This window comes from Zosterops lateralis (assembly GCF_965231275.1).
Source record: "Zosterops lateralis genome assembly, chromosome: 3".
Taxonomy (NCBI): domain Eukaryota; kingdom Metazoa; phylum Chordata; class Aves; order Passeriformes; family Zosteropidae; genus Zosterops; species Zosterops lateralis.
The window spans coordinates 107,078,348-107,098,418 of NC_139764.1; the positions used below are offsets into that span (position 1 = coordinate 107,078,348).

Sequence of the window (20,071 nt, forward strand, 5' to 3'; positions counted from 1 at the left end):
TTTTCTGAATCTAAAAATGTTGATGGCACTTGCTTTGAGTCATACATAGCAGGTAAATACCCAGCATTTTGAAAGTCTGGTGTCCCGTGTAAGTTTTATAACTCTACAGCTGCATTAGTCACATTAAAATGTTTTTTTGCTTCTGTTCTTTCTGGATGTGCATGTGAATCTGAGAAAACATAACAGATTTCATTTTGCAGCTTTAGCAGGGCTGATCAGTTTTCTTGGGAGTGCCCAGTGAGGGCCACTTTTCTTTTAGGATATTGGTTCTAATTTTGGGTCTTAGTGTGAAGAACTAGCCTGGCATACTCTTTAGGGGTGTTTTGCAAAACTCTTGTAGTGGATAAGAGCTGCCAATTATAGTTTGCTGATGAAAAAGTGTCCTTTGCAGGGGTTGAACCTCACTGGACTTGAGTTTCAACACATCCCAGCACTGCTGCTCACTGCCTGGGAGTGCTTGTGTCTGTGTGCTGTGAGAAATTTGTGTTAGAAAGGAGGAGCTTGTGGTGGAGGGTGGGGGAAGGAATATGGTAGCTGGAGGTCTTAATGTGAATTGAAGGGGGCCGGCTGGCCTGTGATTCAGTCTCTTTTGGGGGCACATCAATCCTGGGGGCTCCCATTCAAGGCAGATCTGCCTCTGAATGGAAAGGACTGAGACATTTCCCTGTTTCTAGTGTGCTTTTATACTTTTCTTGGCACCGAGCTTTCTCTGTGCTCCTGCTTGCAAGCAAGTTGATGCAGAGGGGATGCATGGAGTGGGCATGGTGGGAGCAAAAGCTGCAACGGGGAAAGGAGGTGTCTTTCTGAAATGCAGATTAAGTTTTCCCAGCCAGGCCAAATTGCCAAGCGTTAAAATGTGTACAGGTGTCCCAGGGCAAAGGTGCTTTACATTGTGTTTGTAGAACATAGCTGGAACAGTGGAAGGAAATTTGATAGGCTTCAGTGGTGCTGGCAGGGGGAGCAGATGCTGTTCTTTTAAAAAATGGGTAAGAAGCTTGCTGATAACAAAGTAATGTTTTCTGTAACATCCAAGTGAACTGTCATGCTTTGGGAGAAGAGGGGTGGCTTATATCCCTGTGGATGTGTGTGGCAAGGCTGCATTCTGAAGCAGGGTCTGTAATCCCAACAGCAAAACCTCCCACGAGTTTCCATAACTGTTGAAACTTTCTGCCAGATCCAACCTCTGTTTTCTGATAGCAGGCTTGGCCAATGTCCCCAGTCTTGTTGGACTGACTGTACCTTGCAAGACAGGAAACATGATTTGCTGCAGGAAAGGGCTGTACCCAGTGTGTAGCAGCTCAAATAGAGTTTTGTAAGCTCAGGAGCTGAGTAACCACAAGATGAAAGGGAGTAGGAAAAGATACAGCATTTCCTAAATCACACCTTATGCTTTTCCAGCACATATTGCACTGACCCCATTCACCTCCCTCCAACACTTGAGGGTTTGCACTGTGTGCCTCTCTGAAGGAGCAGCAGCCCAGGTAACTCTTCCTACCTGATGGAGCATCTTGTTTGTCACTGTTATCCCCATAAGTGAATTGTCAGGTGGCTTAAGGAATTGAAGGGAGGAAACCTTCTAACATTATTTGTCTGTAATTATTTCTGGCCTCTTATACTCTTTTCTATACTTCAGCATGTTCTGAATTCTTCTCTGGCATGGCTGGAATTGAGCAGATGAACATCTTTGGGGAAGACTTACAGCTTTATTATATGCCATCCCACCTAGAGGTGGTACAGCCAAAACATAAATTATGTCCACCTCAGGGAGATGACTGGATTTGTATTGGGTATTACTGCTGAGGAATGTGAGGCTTGATTTGATCCCAGAGGGGTTTCTGCAGCAGTTGGTGCTGCAGGAAGATGACACAGCTCTTTGGGATGTAAAGGCTTTTCCAGCTTACAAATGAATAGCAGAACTGTCCAGAGACAGCAGCTGGTGCTCTTTGGGGAAGAATGGGGGTTTAAACTCAAGTCCTGTAGACCTTGTATATCAGCAAAACCTCTCTGGCTTCTCAACTTGGTTTGACTCAGCATTACCAAGGAGGTGCTGCTGTCTGTAATAGGTGATGCCCATGCAGTGGTGACCAGAGAGTGGATCCAGCCCTGGAAGGAAAGCTCAGGGACAACCAGTCTTGAGCTCTAAGCAGATCATGTGTCAGCAGCACTGACCTGACTTCCATGCTGCAGCTCTGCAATAGGCCTGGATAAAAAACTTACCAAGAACTTCACACTCAACCACATCCCACTGCTCCCAGTGCTCTCCCACTGGCTGGGTCTTCAAGGGATGTGTCTCTCATTTGCAGGAAGATTTCATTTTCATGTAGTTCATGGCAAGGCACACCCTCAGCAGGTGGCCAGAGATGTGGTTAACTGAGTCTCAGCTCTCACAAGAGAGCACAAGCAGGGCTGGTGGGGATTTCTAACCCCTGAGCACACAGTCTCACACTAGAGCTCCATCCCTCCTGTTTGAACAGCTCAAACACCACAACGTGAACATGAGCAGTGCGTGTCCTGCTGGGGACTGGTGCAATCTGAGATGTAAGAATTCAAATTCCTTTTAAGTGAAGTATTTGAACTATGTGAAGAGTTTTGAAGTTGTTTTCTTTAATAGTTCTTTAAACACTGATGTTTGCAGCAGGGTGTGGGGGTAGGAAGCAGATCCTGAGGGAGAGAGTGGAGTTATCAGGCACTTTGCAGCCACTTCTTAAGAAGACCTGGACTTTTTCTCTGTGGCTGCTTGTAGAATGGGTTATTGGTTTAATCTCATTCTGTGATCTGTTCTTGTGCTCAGGACCCTTTGAAGGCTTAGAACCTGCTGTCTTGATGTGACACTTGCCCCTTATGTTCAAGGTGATATTTGAGGACTATGATGATGTGTGGGCTAAGAATCCGATTTTTGAATCTCTGTACATTAACCATAAACCTCTAGTCCTAATCTCAGTAGCAGCAATGAATTCTCCAAACCCCTTGCTGTTTGATAAAACTTTACGTTTGTTTTAGGCCCCTTCTAATTTTAGTGAGAGTCCAGGACAGAGCAATGCCCTTGCCCTGCCAGAGGAAGCTGTGCCATAGATCCTCTGAATGGGCTCTGGGAGGCAGTGATCCATGTGCAGGGCACAGGCCTTGCTCCTCAGAGGGACAAGGTTGATGAAAATGAGGCCAAGAGTAGGCTTTGGTGCTAACTTTAAACGCAGGCATTGAAAGCTTAGTCAACAGCTATTGCTCATATCCTGTGTGCTCTCTCTGCTCAGCCACAATGTTCCTGTCTCAGAAGCTAAATCATGCAAATACATGTTGAATTTTGCTCTGCCCACTGCTGTCAAGGTGACCATTTAACTTCCAGCTGCCTACCTGCAAGGAATTAAACTTATGTCATTTTCATGCCATGCTCCAATTCTCCTCAAGGATTTTCCCTTAGCTGATTTCAGGCACGTTGAGCAGAAGGGTAGTGGCATCAGGTCTGTGTAATTGCCAGAGGTTTCATGTTCATGGAGACAGGTCCCTCCACTACTGCAGAAAGGGTTGTGAACTCAAGCATTTACAGACATCAGAGAATCCACTGCAAGGACCAAAGTCAAAAAACTTAGGTTTCTAGGCATGCAAACAGCTTGGCTGGGAGCTCGTGCCTTTTCTGACACAGGGGAACCCCGCTGAAAGAAAAACCAACCCCGGTAGTGCTGCTCCCCTTGGGCCTGCTTTAATGTTTATGTTCTTTGCATTAGATTTTGGCACAAGCTGGATGTGAGCAGCACTTTGCTTAAGAGAGCTGGTCTGGCATCGAGCCAGATGAATACTGATAACTCCCATCCACACCCTGCAGGTGAGCCCTGGGTCGCTTTTGGAACCTCTCCCTGGAGGCCTGTCTTGGTTTTGAAAGCACACAGATTTTTTTGTTGTTGTTGTTATTATTGGTAGTGGTGGTTGGTTGGGTTTTTTTTCCTTTTCCCCAAGAATATCAGGTTTCAAGTGAAAGCTGCTTTTGCCACCTCCCTGCTAATTGGCTCAGTGTGTTTGTTTGAGTGATGAGGGCTGGAGTTGGGGAGGGGAAAGGCACTTCTCCCTGATTGCATTTAATCAGTCCATAATAAAGGCAATTTGTTTGACAACTCCATTCACCAAATTATCACCAAAATCTACATGCTAACAGCTTCTGAATGCCTAATAGCCCTGAATGGGTCCATGGTGTCAAGGGGCAACCAGGATTTCCATGTTGAAGGTTTCAGGCTGTAAAAGAGGGCATTTTCAAGAGAAAGGCAGACACACCACCACACAGGAAAAGAAATTGTAACTCAGTAATGAAGGTTGAGTTTTTGACCCTAGGGGCAAACAGACATGCTTTAGACTTGGTTAAAGACTGGGCCAAATCCAGGCCACCTCCATACCTTGTCTTGGGGAAGGACTCTGAGTGATGAGGTAGGATGGACCTCAGGTTGCTGTTTAGAGAGGTCCCTGCCCCAGGTGATCTTTTCCTCCTCAGCTGGAGACCACGTGTGCTACCCCATCCATCACAGCTGCCTGAGCTGCAGTTTGGCTTACTGAGGGCAAACTGCCTGTGCTGGGGTAGAGAAATTTTGCTTTGCAGAGCTGACAAAATCCAAAACCTCATCAAAGGTGGTTTAAAACCACTTAGCCTCTTCTGATTACTTTCTGGAGCTGTGGCTGCACAGGATGGGAGCTGAAGGGGGTGGCTGTGTCTGGGAGCCATGACTGAGGGGTTCTCACAGAGGGAAGCTGCAACTGAGGTTTGTGTCACATATGTCTGTTTGCCAGTGGAAAAAGTCTAAAGACCTCAGAGAGCTGGGAGGTGTTGGAGGAGGAAATCAGTAGGAGGTTGGGTCGGTATCAAGTGCCAGATCTGGTGCTCTTGGGAGAGCAGGAAAAGAATCAGCACAGAGGCTGGGGCTATTTTGGTGCCTGAGAGAGTTGTTCTGGTTTATCAGTGGGGATGCAGCTTTATAGTATCAACAAAACCATGTTACCAGGACCAAATACCATGTTAAGCAAAGATACAGGTTTCTGTCCCCCTCTGTCTGGAGACATGCTCCAGAAAGCACTGCGGATTTCCCAACAGTTGTGATGACAATGCTGTGCCTGCTGACTGTAAAAATATTCAGGGTTTACTTTTACTGACAGCTGAGGGGACCAAATTGAGCTTCAGGATGACAAACACGTGTTTCCAATTCCTTGTGTTTGTGGTCCTGGGCAGTCACCATGGGCACTGCTGTTACTGCTGCAAAAAACCCAGCTGGTAGTTGGTGTTTGTGGAAGCAGGGAAAGGGGAGACAGTCTGGGAGGGATGGATGGGGCTGCTGTGGGTGCCAGAATCCCTCATGAGGGGTCTGTGTGAAACCTCATGTAGGCAATGACTTGGAGCTCAAGAGCCATATGTGTGCATCTGGCTCCTGTCATATGGAAATCCACTGGTTTAGCCATCACAGCTGTCAGCAAGAGCCAAAGAGCCAAGGGACCTCAGGGATCCCAACATCTGTGTGATGACTGCCAATATTTATATTGTATCTACTAATTGCAGGGGCCCAGAAAATGATGAAGACTTTTGTCAGTACCAGGAACACTTTAAGTAGTAGTATTAACAACAACAAAAACAAAAGGTTAAAAAAATCTACTGTGGTAATTTTAATAACTTTAAAGTATCCCAGTATCCCACTAGATGCACAGACAATTTGAGGAAATTGTCCTTGCAGCATTCTTCCTATGTCTGTGTGTTATCAGGGATACAAATGCTGCAGAATTTAAGAAAGCAACTTGTTTATATCCTCAAGTAAAAAATTTCCCTGACTTAAGGCACTGTGAAAGCAGGTTTTATATGTCACAAATAGTTTGGTCAATAAAAAAAAGGTGAGAATTTTGGTTTATCCTTTTTTCAAACGAGATACTTAGAAGCTAAACTCACAATTTAATCTGGGGGGTGGGGAGAATAAATGTAGTTTCTGCAGGAGGAGAAAAATGATGTATTTACACTTGGCACTCGTGCTGATCCTTTTGTTGATGCTAATTTAAACACAGCCTGATCTCCCAAAGTGCTCAGTGTTCACAGCTGAAGATTGGCCTGTGCTGTGTTCAGGTGGGTGTGCAGGGATTTACTTGGCCAACACCAGGGCTGTTTACATGTCTTATTTGAGACTGGCTGCTTATGCTTGGCATGTTTGTGCAGGTATAGATTGAGCTTTCTGTTTTCTGTTCCAAAATAGCAATCCCAATCCCTGGGAGGGGGGACACACTATTTAAAACAACTACCCATTTTGTTTTGGTTTTTTTGTGCTCTTGCAATTTCTTTAAACAAATACCCAAGACCTTCACAGATTGTGTCCCTTGAAAGGTGTGTGACTGCCTGCAGGAACAGACCCAATGTGCTCCTCAAAGTGGTTGAGAGGATTTTTGGTCAGGTTGGTTTGGTACAATAGTACAAGGCTCCTCATGTCCTTGCCAGTGCTGTGCCCCTTTGATCCAGCATCGCTGTTGTCTGGGATTTTTGTGCTCTTTCCAAAAGACAGCCACGGACCAAAATCTGCTCATCTGTGAGACAGCTTTGCTGACTTGCCAAGAGCTGTGCAGAATGAACAGAAGCACAGAAGTTAATTCCAACTCACCTTCTTGCAGATTAAAACTAGTGTAGGAGTAATAACTGGGAAAATGTTTAAGAGAGCTGCTTGGGTTACCTGTTATTATTATTTATTTACTTGGCTGCTCCTTTTGCCTGAGGGTGGATGGTGAGTTGTGACTCTCTCAGCCTGGGTCTGGGCTAACCCAAATGTGCCTGGCTCAGCTCACTAACTGAGGGTATGAACTCATTTGTAGTAATTAAAACGATGAATGTCTCCTCTTTCAGCACGTGCAGTGCCTGGCTGCCTGGAGCCCAGTGTGTTCTTCTCTCATCAGAGAGACAATGATGAGTTGGTAGATCTGGGTTGCACAGGAAAATAAATCTTGGCTGAGTCTTTTCAGATATACTCTGTGCTCTTGAACTCTGTTGGTAGATGCTGTGGTGTCAGTGCTGATGGGGCTCCTTTGGACACTGAGGCTTGCTGTTCAATAATCCCTCTTGGATCCACCTGGATCCTTGCCTGAAGATGGAGCAGGGTGTGTGTGACCTGCAGTTTGGGCAAACCCTCTGAGTGCTCAGGTGTCAGAAGTGTGTTTGAATGAACAGATGGATGTAGGTGCTGCTGAAAAAATTGCAGTAGATGTTGTCCAAGCACTTTAGTGGTGGCAGGCAGGGGAGCTCACTCCAGCTGTTGGCAAAGTATCCCACATCCCACAACAAGGAGGAAGAATGATTTAAAAAAAATCTTTCCTTTTTTTTTAATGTTACATTTAGAACAGAAGGCCTAGAGACCCAGAGGAGGTTCATCAGCCATTTACAATCAAAAAACTTCACTGTGTACTTTTGTGCACCAACTTTTGACCTGATATCAGTACGCTATTTTTCAGGAGAGAAAATTTTCACTCCTCCAACAGCCCATAAAAGAATCAGAATCCTCAGGATGTGAGAGAGAGCTGACTTCAAGTGACATACACAAAATCCTTGGCAAACTGGGTACCTGGTGGTGCTGCTTGTCCAGAAAGGGACATTCAGACCACCTACTCTGAGACCCCCTGTGTGCTCGTGATATTTTATTTTCATCTGCTAGCAGATGCCTGTGGTTTTGCTGCTATGATATTATCAACATGTGTTGTATCAGCCTCAAGGGTTTAAAGTAGGCTTTTACTCCCACTAGTAAATATGAAAACAAACACAGCAGTGTGGGGATTTTCTGCTAATGTTTCCTCTCTGATTTCTGTATCACACTGTGGGCTGCTGTGGATATTAAGGGTGCTCGACAGCAGGTGCAATTCCTGAAATTAATTTCCCATGTTTGCTGTATTTTGCAAAAGCTTTTGGCTCACATGTTTTTCCTAAAATTTGTGTTGGGCCAAGAGTGCAGACACTTAGTGCAATTAAAGTGATAGGTGGTAACTTGAGCTCCTGTGGCTGGGTTATGGATTATTGTTTTGGGCCCCAGTCTTTGGGAAATCTCTTCTTTCTTTGGGCTGTGTGGGGCCTGTACATGCACTGCTGCTGTGGCCCTGGTGGTGCCCACAGGATGCTATGGGACAAAATTCTGCAGTTTGGTTTTAAAAAAGTTTAGCTCTTGTGTGAAACATTCAAATAACAGTATTATTATTCAAATCAAACATTTGGAAATTAAGAAATGTTAAGATAAAGGTAGTTTTAACTGCTTGAGTCCAGCCCTTTGGGTGTTTATGTTACTCTTTAATCAGAACATTCTTTTTCTCTGCTTTCTTGGCATTCCTATGTTGTCCAGGGCACAGAACAGTGGCCTTAAAATAGTTTTCTTCATTATTCTGTTCTTTATGGCCCTGGGGCCTTGTTTCCTATATGTTTAATGGTATTTAAATCCTATTATGTTAAATAAACCCTATTCTGCTTGTTGTGAGGGATGTATTCACAGGGATGTACTTACTCTTCTGGGAGGAGTCTGGAATGTTACCTGCCTTGCACAGATAAGGATCCAAGGGAGAGAAATTGGCATCAGGAGCTCCAACTGCCCAATATTTCAGAGATTGTTCAGTATCTACCTTTTTCTCCCCTTATCTATTCTCTTAAGCTGTGATAAGCAGGATGAAATGTGTGGTACAAGGTACACAGTACCTTCTCCTTTATTATAATATCTATGTGCAAATGGAATGCACAGACTAAAATTAACATTTCAGTTGCAAAGTTAAATTCACCTCACTGTGTGTTGTCAGTCAACATCTGTAGGGAGCCAAGCACTATCTAGTTGCTTGCTTGCCTCCACTTCTTATCTCCAAGTAGGACAGGGTAGGGAGGGAGGGAAGAGTAAAAGCAAGAAAACTCATGGAATGACATAAAAATAGTGAAAGAGAAGTAGAGGAAATAAAAAAGGAAGCAAAATGAGTGATGCAAAGGCAATCACCCACTGCCTCCCCCAGGCAGACTGGTGCTCAGTCAGTTCCCAAGCTGACTTACCCCACTCCACTCTGTTTTATTGCTGAACATGGTACTGCATGTCATAGGATATCTCTTTGCTTGGCTGGGATCACCTGCCTGGCTGTATCCCTCCCAAAATCTTGTGCACCCTACAATCTATTCACTGGGAGGGCATAGTGAGGGACAAAGTGCTGATGCAGTGCAAAAGCTGTTCAGCATTAGCTAAAACATTAATATTTTTTTCAGTACTGTTTTAGTTGTGGATTCAAAGCACAGCATTATACAGGCTGCTACAAAAAAATTAACTCCATCACAGCCAGACACAGTACACTAAGGAAAGGGCAACATTACACCTGTATTTCATGTGTAATATGACCTAGAGGTTGATATAATAGGAAACCTTCAGCTGGCAGATATGATCTGAGCCATAAAGTGCAGTTGTGAGAAGGGTCTTGTTTTGCATAGTTTTTGTTGTGGTTTCCTTTCTATTTTTTTTTTTTTCCCTAGAGCAGTCATGCTTTGAGGGTTACTTTATTTGGGATGAGATAAGAGTTCTTAAAATTGAGTTACAAATTTGGGGGCAGTCCTTGAAACATGTTCTAAAAGATCTTTTAAAACAAATTTTGAAGACATTTCCCCCTCCAAATGTTTTTTTGCTTGCTTCTGTCCCTCCGTAAAAGAAGAAGAAAAAAATTATGTGTCTATTCAAAGGCACAAATAAAGATCCTGCAGTGCAAGTGATATTGCTAAAAATAGATCCTCTGGGATTTGTTCAGTTTATTTCTCTCTGAATTTTTATTGTGTGGGTAACCCCTTGGAAACCGAGGTTGTTGATCTGACTGTTTCCAAAGCATGTCCCTCTCTTCATGTATCCTTTGTACAGGGGCCACTTCTGTTGTGTTAACACTCTTTGCTTCCTGGTTTATGTGCTCATCTGAATTCCAGCTCAAAGAGGTTAAAGCCCTATAAAAAGTGAGTTGGGTGAGGAAGCTGCTCCACAGTCAGTGCAGGAGCCACATCTGTGACCCACGCTGTGCTCACATGTTGGTTTATTGTTGGCCTCACAATAAAGGGGAGCGCTGGGGTTTTGTTCGGCCAAACAACTTTGATGGAATGAATTGTATAGAAAAGAGAATAGATGAAGCCTGGCTGTTATTTGCCATAATGTTCTTTGTTTTAGCTGCAGTGTGGGGGATGCAGAACTCCCAGAAGAGGATGGCCTCTAGAGCAGCCAAGGGGAGCTGATGGATTGGAGAGGGATGCAGAGAGATGTTCAGCAAGAAGGGGTTAAATTTTTTCTGATTTGGATTTGCTTGTCTTTAGCTGTTAGTCCCAGGCTTTCACTTTGACTTTACTACAGGAGCAGAGACTCTGCTGTACCAATAAGTTGTGCTATAAATATGTTTGGTGCCATTTGCCCTGGGTTTGGTCCAGAGGTAACGTGCAGAGATAATAGTTAGTGCATTTGGCAATGCCAAGTGGCTGAATTGTAAAGTCTATCAACAGCTGCAGGAAACTGAATGCTTGGTGTCAGACAATCCATTTTTCTTGCTGGATAAATGAAAATCTCTTTATCTCTCTTTTCATAAACATTGTCCGTGTAATTGGAGGGCAAGGTTCAAGTTCAAACTGATAAGATTATTTTGTTTCCCTAAGCTGTATGACAATGGTCCCCTTGGCAAATTAAGCCGTGGATCTCCTTTTTGCCTTAATGGGAACCAATCTCATTAGAAACAGAGCTGGATTAGTGATGAGTCCAACCTCCCATACAGATACACATTCTGACCCCAGCAGGCCTGAAGTGCCTTTTGTTCACTCAACCTCCTCTGCATTTTCCCAGCGCTCCTACATCTGTGTGATGGAGCTGGGGGTGATTATTTCTGCTCAAGAAAAGCCTGCTGAGGGCTGAAAAACAAGCTGATTGGTCTGTATGGTATCACAATAGGAATGATAAGGTGTTTTTAAAATGTTTATCTTGATTTAAGTCATTGGAGTACAAGACTGATTAAGTTGCCTGTTATAGGGTATTGAAGATTAAGGGCCAATTGTCATTGCTTTGACCTGTGAGGAAGATGATCCTTTTCTGCCTCTCAGCACTGCTGTCATCTACTGATCAGAAAATCTGAATCTATTCACACCAACCTCCCCAGCATGTGAACACAGGAAACTTTTTTTGGGGACAAACAAAGACAAACCTTTTTACCTTTTTGACCTGTGTTTGTTCTGTCCTTCATGCCAATTTTGGCTTCTGAAGGGTTGTTTGCAGCCATGTCCAAGCTGCTTTATCAAGCAGGTGAGACTGAGAGTCCTGAGCTGGCTCTGTGGACACCAGTGCCAGCAAGAGATCAGCACAGCTGTGCCCACAGCAGGCTCCTGGGCAGATGCTGTGGCTCAGGAACAGTGCTGAGCTGTGGGGGTGCTGTGTTGAGATCCACTCTATCTATCTATCTATCTATCTATCTATCTAATCAGCAATTTTTCCTCTTGCTGAGGGTCCTTAGTTCCAGGAGATTAGAGGTGCAGCCCTGGCTGACTCCAGTTGCTCCCTTGAGATGGAGCCTTGGTAAGGGTGCTGAGAGGGGTAAATCCCAGTGTTCCCTGGGTTAAAAGCCATTATCTGATCCTTAAGGAAATCCTTGTGTCCTTGCATCTCCCATATGTCCTGCTCCTCTGATCTTGGAGGTTTTGCCAGGAGCTTGACTCCTGGATGGCAGTTTGTGCTTGAAGGAATCTGACAGGGAGGGCAGACTGTGGGTGTGATACTTGAAAGTGGCACCAATGGGAAAATGAGCCTGGTCTGTTATTGTAGTAGCTAGTTGGTATTGATTAGCCTGGGGGCTGATGCTGAAGTGATGAGGAGTCCTGACTTGGTGAGTAATTCACTAAAAATCAGTGAGACCATTCACATGAGGGAAAGTTGGTTTCTCTATATGCCAAATCCTGATGGGTAAAAAGTGTTTTTTTAAAATTTTTTATTAAATGCGATTATCAAGGACAAGGGTCAACCAGGGTAACTAGCACTGGTAAGCTGAAGTCTGTGTCTCACCAGCCAGAGTGCAAATGGGCAGCCAAAGAAACAGATCTGTTTTCTGTTCTTGTTACATTTCTGGATATATTTTAAGATTTCTCAGAAAGATCAGAACAATGAAACACCCTTTGACAATAGCAATCTCTTTCCTTCATGGTGCAGCCTGAGGAAGTATTCAGACCCTTTCCTTCTGGGATTGCTCATTTCCTCTTTTTTTTCCCCTCCTGAAATAAAAACAATTCTTTCCCAAAAGCACAGCTTCTGCAGTACTCTGGCAGAGCCAGCCTCTGTCACTCCATCAGGCAGGCATCAGATGGGACATTGTCTTCTGTTTTCCCCCTCTAAGCTGCAACTCAGAGAAAACAAATCACATCCAAAAAAACACCCACCAGAAACAAAACAAAAAACCCAAACTCTCTTTTCATATATTGTTTTATTTCTGTCAAAAAATAGTAACTAATGCCCACCCTGAATTTCTTTCAGTCTTTTTGCCAAGGTTTCCATCCTTTATGTGCACAGAGGGGAATGAGGCATGTGGGAAAGGAATCACATGCAGTGAAATGAAATATCATCCAGTCAATTGGAGCCACAATCCTTGGGTGTCCTGAAGTCTGAGGCTTTAGCTCCAAGTCTGATTCAAGTGTGAGAGGAGCCTGTGATTAAAGAGACTGTCACAAAACTCCTGTCCCTGCCTACACAGCCCTGAAGCTCCTTGTGAAAGCTTGAGATCTGTGGGACTCTGCCTGTTTTCATGCCTGTCCCTTTTCATTACATGATTCCTGATTGTCTCCATATGTCTTTCACTGTAGCTTGAGTCCTTGCTGGTTTTCTTGGAGCTCAGATTCCACAATTACCTGAATTGTGGTGACCTCTAAATAGTCTAGGGGCTGACAAGTTGAAGGAGGTGTGCACTCCCCCATGAACAGTGCTGCCTCTCTGAAGACTTTCTGCTACAGAAATGTCTCCGAAAGCAGACAGATAACTCTGAGCAGATGGTTAGAGATAGATAGCCCTGTCTGTCTTCTGCTTTTGAGTGATCTTGCCTGTGACTAGTTCCATAATTTTTTTTCTGCAAAGGATTTCTCCTGGAAAGTGCCTTTATTTGCACTGCTGCAGTCCCAAACATCAGAGTAGGCTCAAAAGCAGCAATTCAGAGGATTGAATCTCCACATGTGTGAAGTTTGCTTGCAGTGCTTTTGATAAGACATGGCTGCATCAAGTGTTGTCAGCCTCTAAGACTGATGGTGGCTGGCTGCCTTTATCAAGCAGGTGTGACTGGTGGGAGCATTTTCTTTGTCAGCTTGGCCTGATGATGGGCTGTGTTACATTTTCTATATTTCTTTCTGCTGGAGATGGTAGAGAATTAAACACTTCTACTACTTTTTTTTTTTTTTTAATTTTTTTTTTTCACCACTGCAGCTGTGTTCCATCTTCTTCTGCTCCCTAGTGCAGTGTCAGAATTATCTTGGTCCAAACTTTGTTTTTGTCTTATTAAGGACCAAATCAGCCTGACCCACCTTGATCACCAGGGCAGACCTTGTCACAGCCTTTCAGTACTTGAAGGGGACTTATAAACAGGGAGACACTTTTTGCCAAGGGCTGCAGTGACAGGACAAGAAGTAATGGCTTTAAGCTGAAATATTCAGTCTAGACATAAGAGAGAATTTTTTTATGATCGATGTAGTGAAATATTGGAACAGGTTGCCCAGAGAAGCTGTGGGTGCCCCATCTCTGTTCAAGGTTATGAGAGAGGGCTTTAGGCAACCTGATCTGGTGAAAGATGTTTGGGGAAGTTAGACTAGGTGATCTTTGAAGATCCCTTTGAACCCAAACTATTCTGTGATTCCAAGATTTCAGAATTCTATTTACACTCAGACTTGTTCCTTTTTGCAAAACTTTTCTGTTGGTTGAAAACCACTTTTCTTCTGTAGGGCTAGAGAGGGCTGCAGGATGCTGTTAGTACCCTGAGTGAGAAGGTTTTACCCTTGTATCCATGCCTTTTGGATGGGAATTGCCTTATAAAGCTCTCCTCAGCCTTGTCAATATTGGTGGATTAGTGCAGAGCTGCATTTCTGTGTCTGCTGGCCAAAGCAGCCCAAGCTAGAGAATGCTGTGTGGGGAGGAAGGTTGGCCAGATGCCTGGTCCTTGTTTCAGGGCCTTTCTGGCCCATTTCCTGGTATAGTTTTCTGAAGAACATCAGAGCTGCCTCTATCCCAGCTGTATGTCATCGGCATTACGGCAGCACTGATGGATGGGGAGAGAGATCAGGCCTTTTCCTGAGCACTTGGCCTGCTGGTGGTGGAGCAAGAGTGAGGTAAACACTCTCTTCTGCTCTGAAGGAGTGGCTATCAAGGAGGAATCACTTTCATATAGGGTTTTTTCACTGGTGACAATGAGTGTGATTTGCATTGTGGAGAAGCTGATGTGTAGATGGTGTCTGGCTCATTTTATAAGAGAACTCAGCTGTGCCCCAGCCCCTGTGAGATGTGCAATGTGGGCAAGAGGTTTCTTTGGACATTAGGCATGGGGAAGGAACACTTATCACAGAAATGTGGTGGGAAGAGGTGGGGAAATATATCTGTCTTATGATGTTTTTAAACAGAGACTGAGCATGCACAAAATTGGTGGACAGAGGTAAAAATTTACTCTTCTAGACTGTTCTCCATCTTAATCTTGCCTGGCTGTGTGAGGGGAGGACCCAGCCTTCCCAGTGCCCAGGCACAAGCAAAGCTTGCTGTATTTTCAGCACTGAGGAAGGCTGTTTTATTCTCAGTCTGACAGCTTGATCATGCTAGTACTTCATGGATAAATAATTATTGGTGTCTAATAAGGCTTTTAGGATTGCTCTGAAAACTTTAAAACTGGCAGTAATAAAAGGCAAGGCTGCAAATTAAACACCTTAGGGGCTTGGTGTGCCTCCAAGGCAAGACAGGCCAAGTGCTTTTTGTTTGTAACTTTACTAAATGTTCTAGCTTGACTTCAAAGCTGTAATTTTTCTTCCCACTTCTTCCTCTAGTCCTGAATTTCCAGCACATCTCAAGCTAACACGTTCAAGCACATTCAATAAATCTATGAAGAGGAACTCCACAGCTAGAGGTCATTGATCATTTATGAAGAATGAATGTAGAGAATAAATACCAATGGCATTATTTTGCAGATGAAGAAACTGAGGCACAGATTGTACCATTGCCAGTGGAATTCTCTTTTCCTTGGCTGTTCCAGAGACCTTAATCTCACCTAAGTTGTTGCTTTGGACTTCTAGGGGATGCATCATCTGACTTGCATTACAGCTACTTCTAGCATCCCATCCATAGTTGCTGGTTCCTTCTGACTGTCTTTTTAGGACATTTTAGGATATTTTTTCCAGGAAACTTCCTTAAAACTTCCTATTAGGGGTGTGAGGTGTGAAGCTGGAATACCACCCTCTGTCTGTGTCCTTACAAGGAACCTCTGTGCTGGATTAGCCTTGCAGTTGGTCCATTACCCTGAGGAACACCAGGTAAAACTCCCTGTACTGCTTTGATAGAACTAAACAAGCCCAAGGATCCACACTGGCCTCAGTAGTTTGAGGTGAGTGTATTTGGGTTTTCTATTTTTCACTTTCCATCCTAAGGACTCTACTCATTGTTTTGATGTATGTGCCATCCCCTATTCTTAGAAATGCTGTGCTTGTTTAAAGAACAGAATGACATTCATTCACTCTGAAACAACCTGGGGATTTGTTTTCTTGGGCGTTGTAAAGCAGACAAGGTGTAACTGCTGCAATTAGGAGGTGATGGGCTAATCTCATTAGTCAGTGGGAGGAAACACTGGGGTCAGTGGGTTGGATAACAACATGTGAAGATGAATTTTGATGTGCCAGATGGCCTGGCATAGTGGTTCCACTAATTTGGGAGGAAGGAGAGCCAATAGTAGCTTTGAAGAACAAAAGCTGTAGCAAGAGTTGGCATGTGATTTCTCTGAGCAAAAACCCCTGTGATTTCTCAGCTGAGTGGGGACTTGTGGGTTTCATCCAGGCCTGCATAATTTTGGGTTTTTTTTGCCTTTTAGATCAGTTTTGGGCAGTAAGAGACAGTCATCCAGCAAAAGTTAATGAGGCACTGGCATTGTATGGATGTGCTTGGATGATTAGTGGCTGAACAAGAAGAAATAATCCTGACACCTCATTCTTTTAGAAGACGTTGATAATTTAAATACCTCTGTGGAGAAAGTTGTATTTATGGTGTCCCCCTATCCACAAATATGTGAGATTATAGATTCAGAAATACTGATACTTGTTTTGAGGATGAGATTGTAGATTCTTTTAGCACAATGCTTTGGGCTCAGCTCTTCATTTTCTGACATCAGTCTTTTCATCCTTATGGAAGTAAGCAAGAGATAGAGGTTTAGAGGATGAAAGAATGAAGAAGAAAAGCACCTGTAGTTTTCAAGAGTGACCTCTGAGACAGGAACATCTCTGCTTTGCCTTGGCCCAACCTCAGGTGCTGTCACCAGATTTTGTTTTCACAGAGGACCCAATGGCTCCTTTAATTTCCACTCATTTTTGTGTTCTTGGTACACACTGATGCATCAGAACATGCTGAAGCACTTTCCATCCTGAGTCTCTCTGCAGGGTTGAGGCCCAAGAGATACCCACAGGTAAGTGGGAAGAAGTTGGATGGAGTCTTTATTTCCACTTTGCTCCATGCTCGACACAAACACTCATTCCTTACTTCTGTCACCTACCCTCAGCAATATTTTTTCAGGAAAAAACAGTAAGAAGTCCTTGCCAAGCTTGACTGTATTGCCTAAAACAAAAGCCAAGGAAATCCAGTGGCACACTCTGGCCACTTCACCTGGCAACCGCCCCGTGCTATTTTCTTTTAGCGAGCATCCAGTGCAGGAAAAACCTTGTTCTGGGCTCTGGGCCATTACAACAGTTCTACTGAGGAGTGCCCAAACTTGGAACAGTCTGATAAGAGTCCTTAGTCTCTAAAGCAATGGCCAGGCTTCATCTGGCCGTGAAATAATGAAAAGTATATTTATGATAAGAGGCCCTATTGAAAAATGTACTTGTAACTGGCACACAGCCAGTCAGCACCTGTATTTCCTGGCAGAGGGGAAAGGAGGAACTTTTTCATAGTGGTTTAGTGCATCTGGTATTATGAAAGTTCTAGGGGCTGGATCTTCAGCAAATGGGCAGCAATGTGGGTCTGATGGCAGTGATACTGCAGTGATAATGATCTGTGTACATCCTGAGAGTGCCTCAGGTTAAACATAGCTGCATCCTTTCCATCCCCAAAGAGCAATAAGGGCTGTAGTTTTTTAGCCCCCATCTCGAGTCCTGTGCACATTATCAGGAGTAAAAATCAACACTTTTTTTTACCTATAAATGCCATGCACACAGCAACACTTTGACACAATACATACAGCTTAGCCATTTCCAACCTAATGCCTTCCTAAGAGCAGTCATGTAGAATTTAATGTGGAAAATGTTACTCTAGCAAGAGATTTCTTTCTTCTGCAAAGTGTGTGGGTTCCCCTGCTGTAAGGGGACATGACTGCCAGGCACTCCAGTGAGCAGAGGCACTCAGCAGTGTCAGGGAAAGTCCCCATGAAGATGCAGCCATGGGGAGGGCTGTCGTAAATCAGAGTGGCCCCAGATGTCGTAGGGGGCAGAGGGGAGATTGATGGAGTGGGTGGGGAAGCTGAAGCAAGGAAAGTTCAAGCATCACCCTGACCCTTGAGAAGGGAAAATAGCCCCAACCCTCAGCAAGGTTTGATTGAAGCCTGCTGTTCCCCAAAGGGGAAAGGTCAGGCTCTGCTCCGTCAGGCGCCCTCAAACAAAAACCCTGTTTATACAGGACCCACCCCTGTACCTTGTGTGGTGGAGGGTAAATGGGCTTGGAGACATTCAGAGCTCCTCTCTCTGGTAACGCTTGTGTCAATGAACAGTGGAAATTCAAACTGGGCTGGTAGTAAAAGCCTGGAAGGAAGTGGTCAGGTTAAACCCCACATAAACATTAACTGGAGTTAGCCCCCATGAGAATTCTATTGGTCGTCCTGGGATGGAGCTGTTCAGCACTGTGGGTCCCTTGCAGAAGGGATGGGTTGTGTTTTTTGGGTGGTGCTGGTTGCCAGCATGTGCCTGAAGGAGGTCAGCTCTGTGCCCAGCCCTGTGCCTTTGCAGCCTGGGCACGGCACAGGGTGATGCTCACCCGGGCAGAGGAGGCTTCCCACACTTCTCTGCCAGCCCAGTGACCTGGAGTAAAGTTTTGCCAGTTCCAGTGGTTTAGCTGGAAGTAAGATGTGAGTGTGCTGCATGTCTGGGGACTTGTGGTCAGGAGGGCAGACATTTAGATGTGTCCTGAATTTCCTGCAGTGGAGGTATTTGCCAGGAAAATTGACCTTCTCTGCTCCCAGACATCGTCTCTCTTGAGTCCACTAAATGTATAGACAGGGAATAGCTTCTGGCCACCTGAACTATTATTGTGACCTGTGGCAGTCTTACAGAGGGACTCTTTTGATCCCACATCACCTGATGGGTGCTCGTCCAGGTATATTTTGATAAAAAATGCATCTGTCACTTGTATATACAGGACAGAAATGTGGATTTTGGGATTCAGATATGATTTTCATGTCCTGTCCTGCGTCTTGTTTGTGCTCACGTTGTAAATAAAGCTGTTTGGAATAAACAATCTGTTTGACTTGCCCTAACCAAAGGTTGGGTACCTCTTCAACTAACCACAATAAGAACTGGCAATTTCTGGAGTGAATTGGATGTTTCCATCATAGGAGAGGAAGCAGGAAAATAGCTTCAACCAAATGATTTTAATGTACCATCATATTTCTACTGGAGCCCTCTCAGCTTCTTTCCAACCTCTCCTCTTCTTTTCTACCTTTAGAAGAAGCTGAACCAAGTACAGATCAGCCAAGCATGGGCAGTCTGGCACCTCTGCTCTGGTCCTGCATGGCTTTTATCTGTTTGAAAGTTACCGGTATAGAATACATTGATTAATGGCCCAGTAAATTATTTGGCAGCCTCTGTAGCTTGCTTTGCAGCTGATGGCTTGCAGGGAGCTCTTGGAGTGGAAAAGCAGAACAAAGTGCCAACTTACCAGGCCATGGAGGTGCCCACTCTATGGCAGGCTTTTCCTCACAGGAAAGAAAACAAAGGCATTTCTCTGAGGATTGTTACAGGCAGAGGCTGACTAGCAAGTAGGGTGAGGTAAAGTTGTTTTTAAAAGTCTAAAACCAGAGGGAAAACCTTAAACATGTAGTACAAACACAAAGTTGGCACTTTTCAGATAGTGGAGTTTTTTGCCACAGGATTGTAGCTGAAAACTGACCTGGATTTATTATTTACGGAGTTTGATTCTATGGTGTTGAAGGGAAGATCGAATTCTACCCAATTCTGAGGCTGTGAAGTTTTCCCTCCTGCTCTTTCTTTCCAAGGCAGCAGAGCTGTAACTGAAGAGGGAAGTACAGTCTGTATCTCTGCCTGTATCTCTCCTGCTACTTTCCCCAGCTCTTCAGAGTCACTTTCTGAGCAGTAAGCAGAGCAGGGACTGGGAAATATGGGCTTAGAATACTGTCCATGTGAGCCAAACGAGCTGCTGATATTAAATATCAAAAGCAAAAAGTTTTTGTTTTCCTGTAATGAATTGATATTCTGATCTGTGTGGGGAGCAAAAGGTGCCCGCAGGAAAGAAAAAAAATGGGACTTGTTGACAACAAATGAAATAAAATATATTACATCATTTTAAAAACAATGTGGAGAACATCCTTTTGTCTGCCTGTCAGCTCTTTAGTGTGAGGCCTGTTCTTTGTTTCTCCAATTTTGTATAAAAATATTTTGAGGCTTATTTGATTTGTCTAGGTATTACAGGAAAGGGAGTAAAATTGCCTTGCTCTGTCCTCTTTTGAGGTGGTTTTCTTGTGTGAAAATACTGCTCTGCAATGATGCCTCTTTACCTGGGGGGCTGGACTTTAGCTTCTTCCATGTTCAGTTTCATTTTTGTTGCTTTATTGGACAACAAGGAGTGAGATGCAGCTCTCCAGACATCAGTTCCTCCAAACATACTTTGAAGAA

General features: G+C 44.2%; 1 protein-coding gene across 2 annotated transcripts in view; it reads left to right on the forward strand.

Moving 5' to 3' along the window:
* Window positions 1-20,071, forward strand: part of EVA1A (eva-1 homolog A, regulator of programmed cell death) — a gene marked incomplete at its 5' end in the record, with an annotated part of 204,322 nt that overhangs the window by 668 nt on the left and 183,583 nt on the right. The gene's annotated exons all lie outside the window — the stretch shown is intronic.